This window comes from Condylostylus longicornis, unplaced genomic scaffold (genome assembly GCF_029603195.1).
Source record: "Condylostylus longicornis isolate FDR11 unplaced genomic scaffold, ASM2960319v2 ptg000106l, whole genome shotgun sequence".
Classification (NCBI taxonomy): domain Eukaryota; kingdom Metazoa; phylum Arthropoda; class Insecta; order Diptera; family Dolichopodidae; genus Condylostylus; species Condylostylus longicornis.
The window spans coordinates 453,656-470,324 of NW_026578074.1; the positions used below are offsets into that span (position 1 = coordinate 453,656).

Below are 16,669 nucleotides of genomic sequence, written 5' to 3' on the forward strand. Positions count from 1 at the left end.
TTTTAATTCAATAATTTATACTTAGAGATAGGTATGTATGTATACATGTATGTATATTATGCATACTTAACTTAGGTATAAAACTTCCGAATGATGTAAAAAAACTAATAAGTAAGTAAGCATTGTAAAAATCAAATAAAAAGTTTTTAAAATTATTTGAATACTTTTTAGAAGACTTTCCCGCGTGCGGTTTTGGAAAGGGGTGGTGGCCGTGGGTTCATTTCTTTCAAAAATTATTTTATTTTTTTTTTAACTAATTTAAATATGTATGAAAAAAAAATTTTAATATTGACTTTTTTATTAAATAAAAAACTGAAAAATCTGATTTTATTATATACAATTCTGTACAGATGTCTGTACATATATGTAAATGTACGTTTACACATTATTTTTGTTAAAAATAGCTACATATCTACTCATTTACTTGTTGATTTTATAATTTGAGCACTGTATGTAGTACATACCTATTTATTATTATATTATTCACCAATACAATTCCGAAGAAAAAAATTTCTTTTATACAAAATTTATACAAATTTCGTATTTTATTTAGATATGTAGGTAAAATTCAAATGTATGTACATGTATGTTGGTAAATATATGTATGTAGAAATATAGATATGTAGTTAGGTAGGTATACATGTACTTGAAGTAAGGCATGATAATTAAATGCAATTAAAAGCTATGCATATTGTTTAATTTCTTCTACATAATTATTTTTAATGTGCATGCAGGTACTACATATTTATTTAAATAATCAGTAAGTGTTATTAACATAAAATAGGTATATCTGTACTTAGTAACACATTTTTTAAAAAAGAATGAAAATGTTTAAGTAGTAGTTTTATTCGATTAAAAAATAATTGAACTACTTTTTGACAACGTCAAACAAGGTACCTGCTAATTGTATCTAAAAATTAAATAATAAATCTTGGTGAAAACGCGCTCACGAAATAAAAATCATTATATTTTTTGCTAAGATAACTGAGTTAAAATTTAATACGGTCTCTTAAAGGCACCTAATAAGAATTTTTAAACAAAAAAATATATTATGTAGGTATAGATTTAAATAGTCTATAATTAGCTAAATTCATAAGTGTTTATGTATTACTATTTACTTATACTTATTTATTATTTACCAATTCTAAATTCTTATTTGAATAGAAATTACAATTTTTTTTAAATCCAATAAAATAACTCATGAGTAATATCAAAAATTTTTTGTGCAAAATAAGGGTAAATATTGGTTTTCTCCATGTTTTTTTCTTCTTTTTTTTTTGACAAATGAAAAAAGAATTTAAAACATTGAAAATAAATTCACGCAAAAAAGTATATACATACGAGTATATGTATGTATGTATGTGGTATTATGATAAAATGTAGAAATTCATATTAAGTGTTTTAATGTAAAAGAAAATAAGTAATGAAAACAAAAAAGAACAGAGGGAGAAGCTAAAACATCACCTGATTTTTATTCACCTTATAATATGTACAACAACATGCTTTATAACGCATATACTTGCTTATTATATTTTGTACATAATTTACCTATTCTACACAAAAATTTTTTATATACATTATATGCATATGTATGTATATACATTTTGTTAATGCAAGCTTAGGTAAAGAAAGGAAAATAAAACCACTAAAATTATGTTTATTCATTCCACGATTACAAAGTGGTACCAAAATAATCGAAAGCAATTTTAATTACAAACAAAGAAAATAACATAAACACCGTTAACACATATGTATAAGTACATAGGTACATAAGAACATAATCATTATAATGTTCTTGAAGATGAAGCTTGTAAAGCTGGAACTTAAAAATTTTAAACTTCAAAGTTCTAAAATTTTATAATAATTTGCAATCAAAAATTTGCTCATTTTATTCTTTTACGTGACGATTTCAACGTACATATATTCACTTAGTTCGAAATTTGCTTTATTCTCCTATTTTCGGCAATGAAATATTGTATGAAATATTTTTTTAAAAAAGCCGATTAAGTACAATCCAGTTACTAATTTGAATTTTTTCTTAATCATTATTTTTCATTTTGAAGAAAACTGCTATTTATATTGTATTTTCTTTATAAATGTAAAATAGAATTTTCTTTATAAGTAATATTTAAGAAAATCTTGTAAGAATTAACAACTTTTTTTTCCACCTTGATTAATTGATTATTTCCTATTAAATTTTTTTCCAATTTTTGTTTGTTGATAATCTTTACATTTAATTTTTTCTATGATAAATAGGAGTAAGTTTTATTTTAATTTTTGTAAAAATTGATAATGTGATTTTTATTAATAAAATTAATTAATTTCCTATAATAAAATTAAGTAATTTTGATATTTTGAAATAAATTTAATTTCTTTAATTTTAAAACATTCTGTAGTACTTCATGGCCACTATTTAAAATAAAAGAAAACGAAAAAATTACTTTAAAAAAAACAAAAAGCAGGTTTCATAAGTTTTTTTACTTTTTTGAACACTAAAACTTTACTTTTCTGATTCTTCGCTTTTTTCGCTCTTTCCTAAAAAAAAAAGTGGAAATGTAAAAAAAATTTATATTTAAACCTACACTATTTGCTTTTCAATTTTCTGTTTTGTCTCTTTGGATGACTTCTTTTGTTTTAATATTAATATTGTGTTTGCATATTTATATTATATTATAAATTATATGTAGTGAACACGAATATATGACAGTCATAACACATCTGCAGTATTATAATTATAAAAAATTTTAGTAGCGTCCGATATATTACGTATTTCATTAGTGTATTTTTCAATGAATAATCACTTCCATTTTTATATAATTGGAGAGAAAAATTGAATTTTAAATAAGTATGTTTTATTTTTGAACAATTGCGTTACACGCTCACATGACATTACAAAAAGTCATCTTTATTTGCAAAATGATCTGCACAGAAATAATACTTGAACTTAGACATTGTGTCATTTAAGGGTCACACGATTTTATACTGTGGATATGTATATAATTAAATTTTATGATAAATTTAGAATCATAGTACAAAAGAAAGGCTTTAAAATATCTTTTAAATGTTATGATTATGAGAGATTAACTTACTTCGAAAACGTTTTCAGGGTGATTTTTTCACAATTAAAATCTATTTGTTTTAAAGCATTTGAGTTTTAAAGCATTAAATTTTTTCCAAGCATTTTAGATAAAAATCGTGATAATTTTTTTAAAATGAAGAAACTGATTTCAAAATAAAACAAAACGTGGCTTTTTTTAATATGTTGTATATCTATACAATAGAATAATTTTTTCTACTTATAACGTTGCTGACTAACATAACTCATTTTTGGTATAAGTAGATAATTTTTTTTTTTTGGCTAAACTGGTTAGTAGAAAACAAGTGGAAAAGAAACATTTTGCAAACAAATATTTAAATACATACATATATGTACATGTACATTCATACATATTTATATACAAATTTCGAAATGAAATACAACAATTGAATGAACTTTTAAAATAACTATTGGACTTTTTCTTTATGTTTTCTATAAGTATTTATTCATAAGCATTCTTTTTCTGTAGATATCTACTAACATTACCGGTTAACAGAAAAAAAAAAATAGGAAATAAAGTTAAAATTCACCACTCATTTAAATAAAATGACGACGACCTTTCAAAAATTTTGAATGTATTTGACAAAGTACCTGTTAGTATAATGTTTTTGTTATAATATATGTTTCTATGAACTTTTTTACAGTATTGTAATGGTTTTCAGCGCTCACAGTTATAATTTACTAGTTATTTGACTGAAAAAAAATGATTTGCTAAATTTTATATTCAATTTTTAATAATTTTACTTTAAATGTACTTACGTACGCATTTCGTAGCTGAAAAATAAAAATACTCAACTGGCTACATCCATTTTAAAACGTTCAAAGCAAATTGTTTACAAAACACTATTTATCACTTTTTGAACAAGCAAACAAACGGTAACTCTTTACTTAGACGGAGACAAATATCGATAATATTCGCTTGCCATTCGGCTTCCCTTGCCAAATAAATTTTGTATTTTAACAAATAGGAATGTGTACAATGACTAACTACTAACATAAACGGAATAATTTCAAAAATTTCAAAAATTTATTAAAAATTTCTCATTATAATAATAAATCGTTTTGACTCAAGCTTTTAAACGTTTAATTTCGATTGCACTATAATTAAAATATTTGACTGTTAAGTAAATTACAAAATATAATTATCAAAATATTGTGAAATTTGAAAATCTAATTGAAAAAATTGATAATCTTTGTTTTAATGCAGTCTCAATTGCTCAATAATTTCAGTGACTTAAAATTAACACTTTCATATTATATACGTACAAATAAATTTTTAAAATTTTATCGGCACTTAAATTCAATTTCGAAATATTCTCTGTTATTTTCGATTTTATTTCAAAATTCTTTTACAATCTTCTTTTACATAATTATATACACATGTTACATGTATAAATATTTGTTCTATACTTTTCAATTTGGATCTTCTTTATCAAATAATCAATCAAGTTGGGTGACGACAAACAGTTTCTGTCATAAGAAACTAATTAATTGTACACACAAATGCACTCATATTGATAATTTTCCATTAAAATTATAAAATTTTTTTAGAAATTAAACTACAAACATAATAATATATGGAATGCTTAAAATTCTCCACCATATTTTGTTTACGAAATTTTATTCTATATTATTTTCTATTAAAATTATTATGTGTACTATTAAAGTATGGTTAGTGTTTAATTTTTGAATGAATTCTAAAATGTTATACCTACTCATACAAAATGAGGGCAATGACACAATAATAAACAGTCAACATTTTTTTTTTTATTTTAATTTTGTAATGCTTTATATAATCATTTGCTACATAGTAGTGATGATGATGATGATGATGAATATTATAAATGAAAAATCTTGATTTGAAGAAAAAATCTACAAAATATACATATAGATAATATTGTTATACAATATTAAAATAACTTGCAAGGTCGTTTGTCACTTTAAAATATAAAAATGAAAAAAATTATTTGAAAAAATTAGTTCAATATATAAATTATGTACAAGTAAACTATAATTTGTAAGCGAGCATCAGAAAATATTATTAAATTAAGGAAAGAGTATTGGATATATACGATATTTAAATGTGCGTGGATATATATATAGATATATATATATATATATATTTATATGTATATCAATAATATAAAATTAGATGCAGAGTGACTTAGTGAGAATTTCAGATTTTTGTTCACTAAAATTTGATCACTAAAAATTTTAATTTGGTTACTTAAATTAAGTCTGATTTAATTTCTAATACTTACATATTTGTACTTATGCATACATATTAACATATTTATTTTCAAAATTTCATTTTCAATGTTTTCTTATATTGTGTAGGCACTAATGATAGTCTTTGTTTTTCTGATTAGCTAATAAAGTATAACAGTTATATTTAAAATCATTTCTATATTATTATATTTCTAAAATGATCAATCAAATTATGGTTGTGTCAATCGTTAATGACCAAAACTTTTATAAATAAATACAGGTCATTCCAAATTTTGTTTAATTAATTCATTAGTCATTTTTTAATTTTCGAAATTTTTATAAAGTTAATTTTACATAGTTAATCTTATATCTAAGTATAATTTTTATTATTCATTTAATATTACGAAAATAATTTTAAAATACGTTATTCTACAAGCTAGTAGCTAGTAGAGTGTTATACATATAAATTTTCATTTTAATTCTGATAAAATTAACAATTTAATGTAAATTAGAACCTATCACTAATTGAATTATGTATATATATATATGTGAGTATGTATGTATATTGTTTAAAAAAATTAAATTTTAAAATTTTAACAAATTTAAAAAAAAAAAAAATTTTTTTTCAAAGATAGCCTTTAATTTAATTATCGCCTTTTTGAATCAAATTTTTTTCTTCTCTAAGCTAAAAAAAGTTTTACTTGCAATTCAACTTTTTAAAAATGTTCATATAGTAATTTAATTAACGTTATCGTGTTAAATTTATATTAATTTATGTATATATACGCTTAGAGCTTTAGACATTAGATATGTGTGTTGAACTGCGGTAGGTAAAAAAGAAATGAAAACATAGAAATAACTGTCACCTATAATATCTATAATATTTAATTATTTGTTATATGGACCCATATGTTTCCATAAGATATGGAAACAGGAATTACTAATAAATTTAATTTATTAATTTATTCAAAAACTTTTAAAATTTTCCATGACAGCTTGGCTTTTTCTTCCCTCAATTAATTTTTAGTCAGTTTTCATTCGACCCAGTGAGTTTGATCATAAATTCTTGAATTGTAATTATTCTCATATTCAGAAATTTAAGTGATTTATACAAAATTTCCGTTCAAATCTAGGACTCGTTTAATTCTTCTTTTATTAAATAAATCTATATTAAGTTTGTCTAATATAATTAATTTTTCACAATAATGCAATAGGGTTCATTATATGAAACTGTGACAGTAAAAAATTGAGAGAAATATATCACATGATCATTGCTCTCTCAGTTTATTCAATAATTTTTTTACGGGAGAATAATATGTAGTTGATCATATATATAATAAATTATTAGTCTAGAAATTACATAAAGAACGTCATATGATTATGTCAAACAATTACTAGCAGTAGAAAACGAAGGAATTTTTTATACCCTGCACTACGTGAAGGGTATATTAACTTTGGTATGGAGTTTGTAACTACTTGAAGGAGTCATTTGCGGTATGGACATATATATATATTCTTGCTCAGCGTAAAATTCTGCGTCGATTTAGACATGTCCGTCTGTCCGTCCGTCCGTCCGTCCGTCCGTCCGTCCGTCCGTCCGTCCGTCCGTCCGATCGCACGATAACTCAAAAACGAATAATGCAATCGACACCAAACTTTCACAAGTTTTTTCTTTTGTGCCAAGGACGAGCCCTATTGTTATTGGACTAATTCGGACAACGGGTTCGGGTAGCTGCCATACAACTCAAAGAGTTTATTTTAAATATTTCAAAAACTAATAAAGCTATAAATATAAAATTTTGTATACATGTGTCCAATTATATTCTACACATGCTCTAAAAATTATAATGGGATAGCTGCACCGGTTCGGGTGGCTGCCATACAACTCCAACAGCAAATTTTTTATATTCGGCAAAATAATAAAGTCAGATTCATGAAACTTGGCAGTCATGTGTCCAATTATAGGTCAAATATACTTCTGAAGTTTTAGAGGAATTGCTTTACAGGTTCGGGTACCTGCCATACAACTCCAGAAGCTAATTTTAAATATTTGGAAAAATAATAAAGTCAGATTCATGAGACTTGGCAGTCGTATGTCCAATTATAGGTCAGACATATTTCTAAAGTTTTAATGGGATTGCTTGACAGGTTCGAGTAGCTCCCATACAAGTCTTAAAGCTTATTCTTAATATTTGGAAAAATAATAAAGTCAGATCCATGAAACTTGGCAGTTGTGTGTCCGATTATAGATCAGATATATTTGTGAAGTTTTAGTGGAATTGCTTGACAGGTTCGGGGACTTGCCAAACAACTCCAAAAGCTTATTTTAAATATATGGAAAAATAATAAAGTCAGATTCATGAAACTTGGCAGTTGTATGTCGAGTTATAGGTCAGATATATTTCTGAAGTTTTGGTGGAATTGCTTTACAGGTTCGAGTAGGTCCCATACAAGTCTAAAAGCTTATTCTAAATTTTTGGAAAAATAATAAAGTCAGATTCATGAAAGTTGGCAGTTGTGTGTCCGATTATAGATCAGATATATTTGGAAGTTTAAATATTTGGAAAAATTATTAAGGCAGATTCATGAAACTTGGCAGTCGGGTGTCCAATTATAGGTCATACATATCCGTGAAGTTTCTATAGAATGACTTCACAGGTTCGAGTAATTGCTACACAATAACGAAAGGTGCAGGGTATAATTCAATCGGTTTATACCGACTGAAACGTTTTTACTTGTTTTATATTGACATTTCTTTTGATTCATAATGTTTTACAAAATTTACGTAATTTGAGACTGTCAAAAAATTTAGTGTGTAATTTTTTAAAGAAGATTCTTATCTTCGACAAACTGATTATTTTTTCTTCCTTTCTGTTTTTGTTTTTCTTTTTTTTATCAAAATCATACGATTTTCATTTTAATATTCATTTAACAAATTTTTTGTTTGTAATCAATTTAAATTTAAATACTTGAACAATGTGATAATTACAGTTCAATTACAAATTGAATTTATTTTTTTTTTTTTTTTTTGTTGTACCAAAATATTTTCATTCCAATTTAAATTTTTTATGAACATTATTTGCAAAAAAATATAAATATAACATTTTATATGTATATTACATGTGTGCAGAATGTACTCGTTTTCGTGTAGAAAAAATATACATAGTCTAATATAACAATAATTTCTGTTATATAATAAATGAACTTGAACTATCGGTTAACTCGTTAATTATGAAGTGTATACGTACGTATTTTAACATTTTTTTTTATTATTATTAATCGTTTATTTAATATTGACTGTGTTTACTTTTGATTATCATATATACTATATATATATATATATATATATATATATATATATATATATATATATATATTTATTTATTTTAACTACGTAAAAACATACGATTTTTAAATATATACTTGTATCATCAAAAAAAATTTAAACATGTGTACATGTATATATACATATAAGATATACTTATAAGTACACTTGAATTAATGTACTTAAGGTTAAAAATAAAAAAAAAAAAGTAATGAAGCGCAAAAGATATGTATTTAAAAAAAATATAGGTATTAATTTTTTAATTTGCTTTTTTGGCAAAATTCTTGACATTTTTAATATTTTATAGCTTTTGTTTTTTTTTTTTATTAATTTGTGTGACGTTATAATGATTTAAGCTGTTATGTGTGCAGCACCGATGCGTAATTCAAGTTATATAACCTTTATCAGGACAAGTCAAACTTTTTAAAGAATCAAAGATAAAAAATGTTTTATTTATTTCTTAAAAACAAAATTAAAAATGTTATACAAAAAATGATGGAATGATTTAGGTACCTTATTGATATTTATAAAATTAATCCTCTACAGTTCCTTGCCCAAAAATAACCCTCTGCAGTTTATATTAATTTGTATGACTAGGCTGATATGTCAGAAAAAATTTATATTAAACTCAATTGTTCTAATAAATCAGTAATTATTCATATTCACAATTATTTGACTCAACTTATTATAAATACTCAAACAATTTCTTAAGTAACTAAATATTCCGAGTAATATTGGAATCTAATTCGTAATTTAATAGAAAATCGTAATGGATCTAACGCTACCATCTGTTCTTACAATACGAGTATTGCTATTTAATAGGTATTTATATTTTAGTTTGTTTCTAATGAAATTTATTGAAAGTAACTCAATCAATTAAAATAGTTGAATATTATATACATATGTATATTGATTAAATATTTTTAATACAGTTAAGATATTTAAATTCAAATAAATATTTTAAAATGAAAAATTTTAATGGAATCAATCATACAAATAATTAGTACTCAATCTGTCAATTAAAATTCATAAATTTTATATTTTAAAATATTTTTTGGATTAATTCAATTTTTATTTTTAAAATAATTTTATTATCGAACCTAGAATTAAGTAAGTATACAAAAATTATTTTTTTTTAAACCGAATTAATATCACGCCACTCAAAAAAATCATTTGTTTTTGTAATGTGGGACGTGAAATTGTAAAACCATTGTGAATCACATAAAATAGATAAAAAAAAAATTTTAATTTTTATTTTCATTCTTTCCCTACTCTTTTCATATATACTCGTACATACATACATAATTTTCGAATTTGGAGGTGTGAAAATGTTGATGACGAAATTAAAATTAAAAAATATTCTTATGAATATATTTTTTTTTTTTATATAACATACGAGTACATATGAAAATACTTACCTTATGTTTGTGTACGCTTGCACAATACTTTTTATTGTTATATCATTTTGCTAATAAAAATGTATGTATGTAGTTAAAAAGTATGATGCTTTCAATTAGCAATTTTACAATAAGTTGTTTTTTTTTTATAGATAAGATATGATAAGCTACCTAGAATATACCTTATAAATAAATACGAATTCATTGTAAAGCACACACTTAATAATATTAATTATAGTGGTAAAATTAATATTGAAAATATTAACAATATTTTTATGAAAATTATATTATATTTAATTAAAAATTTATATTATTTTAAAAATGTATAATTATAACACTCATGAAACTGTTATACATTTATGAGAGGAATAATTATATAAAATACAGTACATACATATTTCATTTTGTAACTTAATTTTTGAATCTTTTGTACAGCGAAACTCTTAAAATTTAAATGGTTTTCTATTCAAATGTTGGTTCCAATTAATCTGTTATAGTTTAGAATTCATGATGATTTCAAGTTTATTTTGTTAAAGGTTAAGTAACCAAGAAAGCATTTTACTAATTTAAACATTTCAAATATAATAGACAAATTACTGCGTACAAATTTTATTAAATTTTGCAATTTTACAATCAAATATCTATTGGCTCTATAAGATCAACTTGATAAAGATTTATTTTTTGTTTCTTCATGATAAAACTGAATTACAATTAAGTATAGGTATTAATATATGTATAATAGTGACCTAAGTATAGTGATTGACCCAATAAATATTTACTTTGTAGAACTATTAAATTGTATTTATAGCTTTTAAATTTACGTAATATGTAATATTGATAAATATTCTGACATTGACATAAAAGATTTCGCCATGAAAAACAGCATTTTTTTTTCTATTTTTTTAACTTACAAATATCGAAAAATTTTTACGTATATTAAAAGAAAAATAAAAACAAATAATAAAATACCATAAGTATATTTTTAGTTAAAGAACGTATACGAAACACAAAACAAAAAAAAAAATTAGAAATAAATAAAAAAATTCTTCTATGTATTTTTGAATAACTTTTTATTTTGATTTTTCAAATAACAAAAAAAAAAAATAGGAAAAAAAAAGAAAAGACGAAAAACTACTTTAAGATCTAAACGATAAAGATAAGCTACTAAATTTTCAAAACATTTCTAAAATAATAAAAACTTAAAATTAGAAATTTATTTACTTTCTTTAATTTTATTTATCGTGGAAATGACATCAGAGGAAAATTAAAAGCATTTTAGAGGGCAAAGTTTTTCGTTTTATTTTTACTTATTTTGAATTCGAAAATAAAGTTATATTTAAAATGAATTTCGAAAAATTTCAAATTATTAAATTATTTAATTGATTGAAAGAAATTAACACAAAATAAAAAGCAAGTGTTATAATGGAATCGAAAAGTTTTTGAAGTTTAAACATAATACTAACCTATATAGAATTCGGTTGGTAAACACCATTTGTCCAGTAAGTCATCGAAACTCTGTTCAATTCTTTTATTATATTTGACAAAATACGCACTATTATATTGTTGCCCTCAACTTTCGTATTTGGTACTTTGCACAATATTGTATTTCAAAAATATTTTTATAAAATACTTAATTTGCCAAACTTTTGTATGTTTTATTATCAAATAATTTATAACCTTGCCTATATATATAACACAACAGACGTTTTAATAGAAAAACAAAGCTTTTAAATTTAATTTGGCATAAAAATGAAAATTGAATATGAAATTTAATTAAATCTATTAGAATCTTATTAAAACAACATGTCAAACTGTAAATATCAAAAATTATATCATCTGTTATATTGCTGCAACCTGTAAATCCGATATGTCACTCATATTCATTTAATTAAGAATTACTTAGCAATATTTCAAAAAAAAAAAAAAACCCTGCCAAACGTATAGAGAAGAAAGAATATAGGAGAATTACTTACGTATATGGAATTCAAGGTGTCTGTTCCAATAACAATATTTTCTAAAATATTTATTTATTCTTAAACATTTATTACACCATTTAAATTTTTTTAAAATTCTTTATTTAAGTAGTATGTATATGAAATTTGAGGACTTTTTTTGTTTTATTTTTTTCTTCTTGTTGCGGCTTATGTTTTTGGTCACTTAATTATTACAATTTCGTCTACACCCTACGTTTTCTTTAAAATTGACTTTCTTTTTATTTCACATTACTTTTTCCTCATTCTTTAAAATTCTGAAAATAGGAAATTATTTTAGAATTTATATGTTTTCCTATATGACATTTTGTGTTTTTGTATATATAAGTATGTATAAATAAATATATATATTTATTATATAAAATTTTGTATTATTCTTCCCTTCTTCATTTTTTCAATATAATTAAAATATTTTTAAAATACAATATAATTTATGATTAGGCGCCGATATATGGTTACAACATGCTTTGACAAAATGACAACGTTAATTATTTTTTATCTTATCTCAAATGTCTATGATCACTCAATATTTTTTTTTAAAATAAAAATTTAAATTTAGGAATTTTAAAGATTTAATCTTTTGATTTTTAATAATTTTTGGTTTTTCTTTCATTTCAATGTTGATTTTAAACAAAAAAAAAAAAGTGAGATTGAATTTGATATTACATAGAATTTTTATTAATTATTCTTAGATATTGTGATTAAACAAATTTCTAAAAAAATTTATTAGAATTAAAAAAAAAATTAAATCTAGTCAAATTTCAAATTTAACATTATCTTATTTTTAGTTTTTATTTTAGATCCTTTTTGTTTTGCAATTAAATAGATTAACTATCAATCATGATAAGAATTGAAGTGGTTTTAATCATATTGGACACATGCGTTGTTTATGATTCAAACTGATAAATGATAATTGATAATAACTTCTTTAATAACTTAAATCTTTCCACCTTTTATTAATACTTCCTTATAAAAATTTTGATATTTTATTGCTTGTTATGTCATGTAATAAAGTTTAATAAATTTATTAGTACATAATATGTACATACATGTATGTATGTATGTATGTATGTGAATGACATTGACAAGAATATCGTTCAAAAATCAAGTGTCTTATATAACATATTAGAAAATTAAAATTTTTATAGCGATTTTTAAAAAATATTGCAAATGTCATATTTTAAATTTCTACTGTTTGACATGTTTTTTATTTAATATTGTAATTTAATTTTAATTTTATTTAATATTGCAATAATTTATGATTCTAAATGTAATTTAATTGTAAATATGTCAAAATTAATAAACAATAATTGACTGGCCGATAATTTTACTGTACTTTAGGCACATGTTTGCGCTTTTATGCATGTGTATTTTCCATGTTCTATTATGTAGGTACGTATAATGCACAAATACGTATATACATATGTAGGTAATAATTTGAAAATAATTTTTTTGTTTAAATTTTATGTTGTTATTTTTTATAATATTTTCAATATTAACCTCAAAATAAATTTGTCGTATAAGAAATTTGACAAAACAAAAGCACAATATTTAAGTTAAAACTGGTTAAACTATTTTATTTTAAGTTTTCTTTTTTATTTTCTTACACATTTATACAATATTGCACACATTCAAAAAAAATACACATACATAAATACACATTTTCTGTTATTTAAATTTTATTCTTTACAATTTTAACAAAACATAAAAATTGTGCTGTGTTGTCACCCCTCGCATAAAAAAATATGTAATTTCTGTCAACCCTAAATAAATTTTTTTTTTTCATAAATTTTATTAAAAAAACCTAACAACCTTAAAGGGCATTTAAAATAGAATTATAGACACCAATATAATGTTATGAATAAAAAATATATAAACGGGAATATTATTATAAAAAAAAAAGAAAAACTAAATAAATTCGATTAAAAAAGACAGGCTGCAGCTCAAATTTGATTAGATTTTTAAAGCGAATTATTTTTATATTATACAATTATATTCTGTTTGGATTGTGGCTCACAGGCTCATACATATGTATGTACATACTTACTTCTCTATATTATGTGTGGTTAATTTTGTTCATCTGTCGTTTATATTTAGTATACAAAATATAATGATAAATTATGAAATGTTATAATTTATTAAATTTTTAATTTTTTAGTGGTTACAAATTTTAATTTTGTATGTATGTATGTGTTTTCATATTTTGATCAACTCCACTGAATATAAAAATTAATCATAAGCATTTTATAATTTTTACGAATAAGAAGGTTTTATAAATCGATTTTCTAATCCAATTCGAAAATAAAATTGCCAGTTTCCAAAATTTTTGAATATAACAAAGAAAATTTGTATCAATTTGACTTTCGTTTTAGCACAATTCATTTTCTTTCCTCATTTTCTTGTTTGTCATCATTTGACATTTTTAAAACTTATTACTTGACACACCTTATTTGAAATCTAAATGTCCATTAGAAAACTTCTCTTGTTTTTAAAGAATTGTAATTTATTTCTAAATATTGTTAAAACTGCGATTCTAGATTATAATTCAGCCAAATATTGTTAATGAAAATTCAAAAATTGGAAGTGATAAAGCATATTATCACGTAGTACTTACCAGTGTTTAATGTTAACTAAAAAGATAAAAATGTAAAACTCCAAATTTATTTTTCAAATAAGTAATTTCAATGTTAGTAAAATTCTTCTTAAAAATAGTATGAGGGAAATAATATAAAAAATTTTTAAAAAAGATGAACATTAGAATCCCTAGGGAGTTAAATTCTTTTCTGTGTTTTATTCACAGCTCATATTTAATCTACGTATTATATTTATTAAAAAATAGAAATACTTATATATATATGTAATTTATACTACCATTTAGAAAAATTTACAATATAAATTTTGGGTATCTTTATTTTTATTTATTTTTTTTATAATAGAAGAAAAAATTCCATGGATGTGTACATATGTATATGTAATGTACACAAATATTTTTTAATTTTTCTTGTGAATAAATTTTTAATATTAATAATTCGACCACCATGGAGTAAATTTTATTCATAATTCTATATAATAAATTACTTATGTATGGTATACAAACATAGGTTAAAAATTATTTAATTAAATATTTGTACAATTAAACATTGAAATATTTTACACCCTATTTGATCGAAATGCTTATAATGAATCGTAAAAATTATATTTAAAAAAAAAAGAGGGAAAAGACAAAATTAAATAAGATGAGCATAAATGTGTCATGCAAGCAATTCGAATGCAACTTTATGTCAAAAAACCGATTAATAATCAGAATATGTTATTAAATTTTTTTTTGGTGTGCAGTTACTTGCGTTTGTTTAGGTATGCTTTGGAAATATATCAAGAATTATTACCAGCAAAATTTATAATATTTATTTTACTATACGATTTAAGTATATGGTGAAAAAGTAATTAAATTTTCAGATTACAATTTTGAAATCGATTAATAATATATTATTTGTCAAAAATGGAGCCGTTTTATAAAATCATATAAAAGTATTATTTATAGTAAGTATTTGGGAATGTTGGTGCTTGTATTTCGTATAGACGTATTTTAACTTCACTGTGTCAATCTAGTTTTTTTAATGTTTGAGATTATATTGTAAGGGTAGCCATGCTCATTTGTTTCACTTCAAATCTATTAACGCTGAAGAATTTTACGTTTTAATTTCACATAAAAATATAAAGCCATCTACCACAATAAATTTAAGTAGCTACCCTTTTCAAATACTCCTTTACAAAACTTGTGTGGAAACACACATCAGTACACATTTAGAGCCGTTATACACGTTTAGAATGTACTTATAAATTATCTTTTCTCAATTACAACATTTTTGAAAAATTCCAATTAATATAAATTTTTTGATCGCTACTATTAAATTCCTTTACAAAATTCTAATTTACCATTTTTTATTCCGTTTATTTATAAATATTATTACTCATTGTACCTTCAGTATTTATTTATTCTATTCTTTTAAATTGAAATTATCGGTGTAAAATTAAAATTCCCTGATATATTTTTTTTGTACGAAATTAATTTTATTTAATTATATGTTGAATATTAAAAAGCCTTTTCAATAGATATAAAATTTAATTATCATATTTTAATAATAAAAAATTAATTTGTTGTATTTAATATGAATTTTTTTCGTAAATTAAGTTTATTGACATCACATAACCTTTAATTTTATAATCTCTTACACAAATTTAAAATTTCAAAAGTTAAAATTATAAATAATTTCAAAATATTCTACAATTATTATCACGTTATGATTTTTAATAGACTTGAATTATTAAAGTAAAACTTTATATTGTTACTTTGAGGAGTTACTTGCATTAATTTCCATATTTAATTATTATAGGCTCACCCTTTTATAGAAAACTCTCAGTAAACATGCACCACAAATACAAAAATCATTTGAAAGAAAAGAAACGAGAAAATTATTCTTAAAATTCTATAGCATAATAAAAACAATTTTTTTGATAACTTTGCATAAATTTGAAATAAAATTCATTTCATATAAATTCTCCAAAAAGCATCTAAACAATAAAATTTATATATTATTATATTTAAAAGAAGTTAAAAGATATATATATATATGTATATGTGTGTTTACTT

The 16,669-nt window shown here is 22.4% G+C and overlaps 1 protein-coding gene across 5 annotated transcripts in view; it reads left to right on the top strand.

Annotated features, from left to right (window-relative positions):
• The window catches only part of LOC129614223 (protein spinster), a 47,028-nt gene that overhangs the window by 4,808 nt on the left and 25,551 nt on the right, over nucleotides 1–16,669 (top strand). The window lies entirely within an intron of this gene.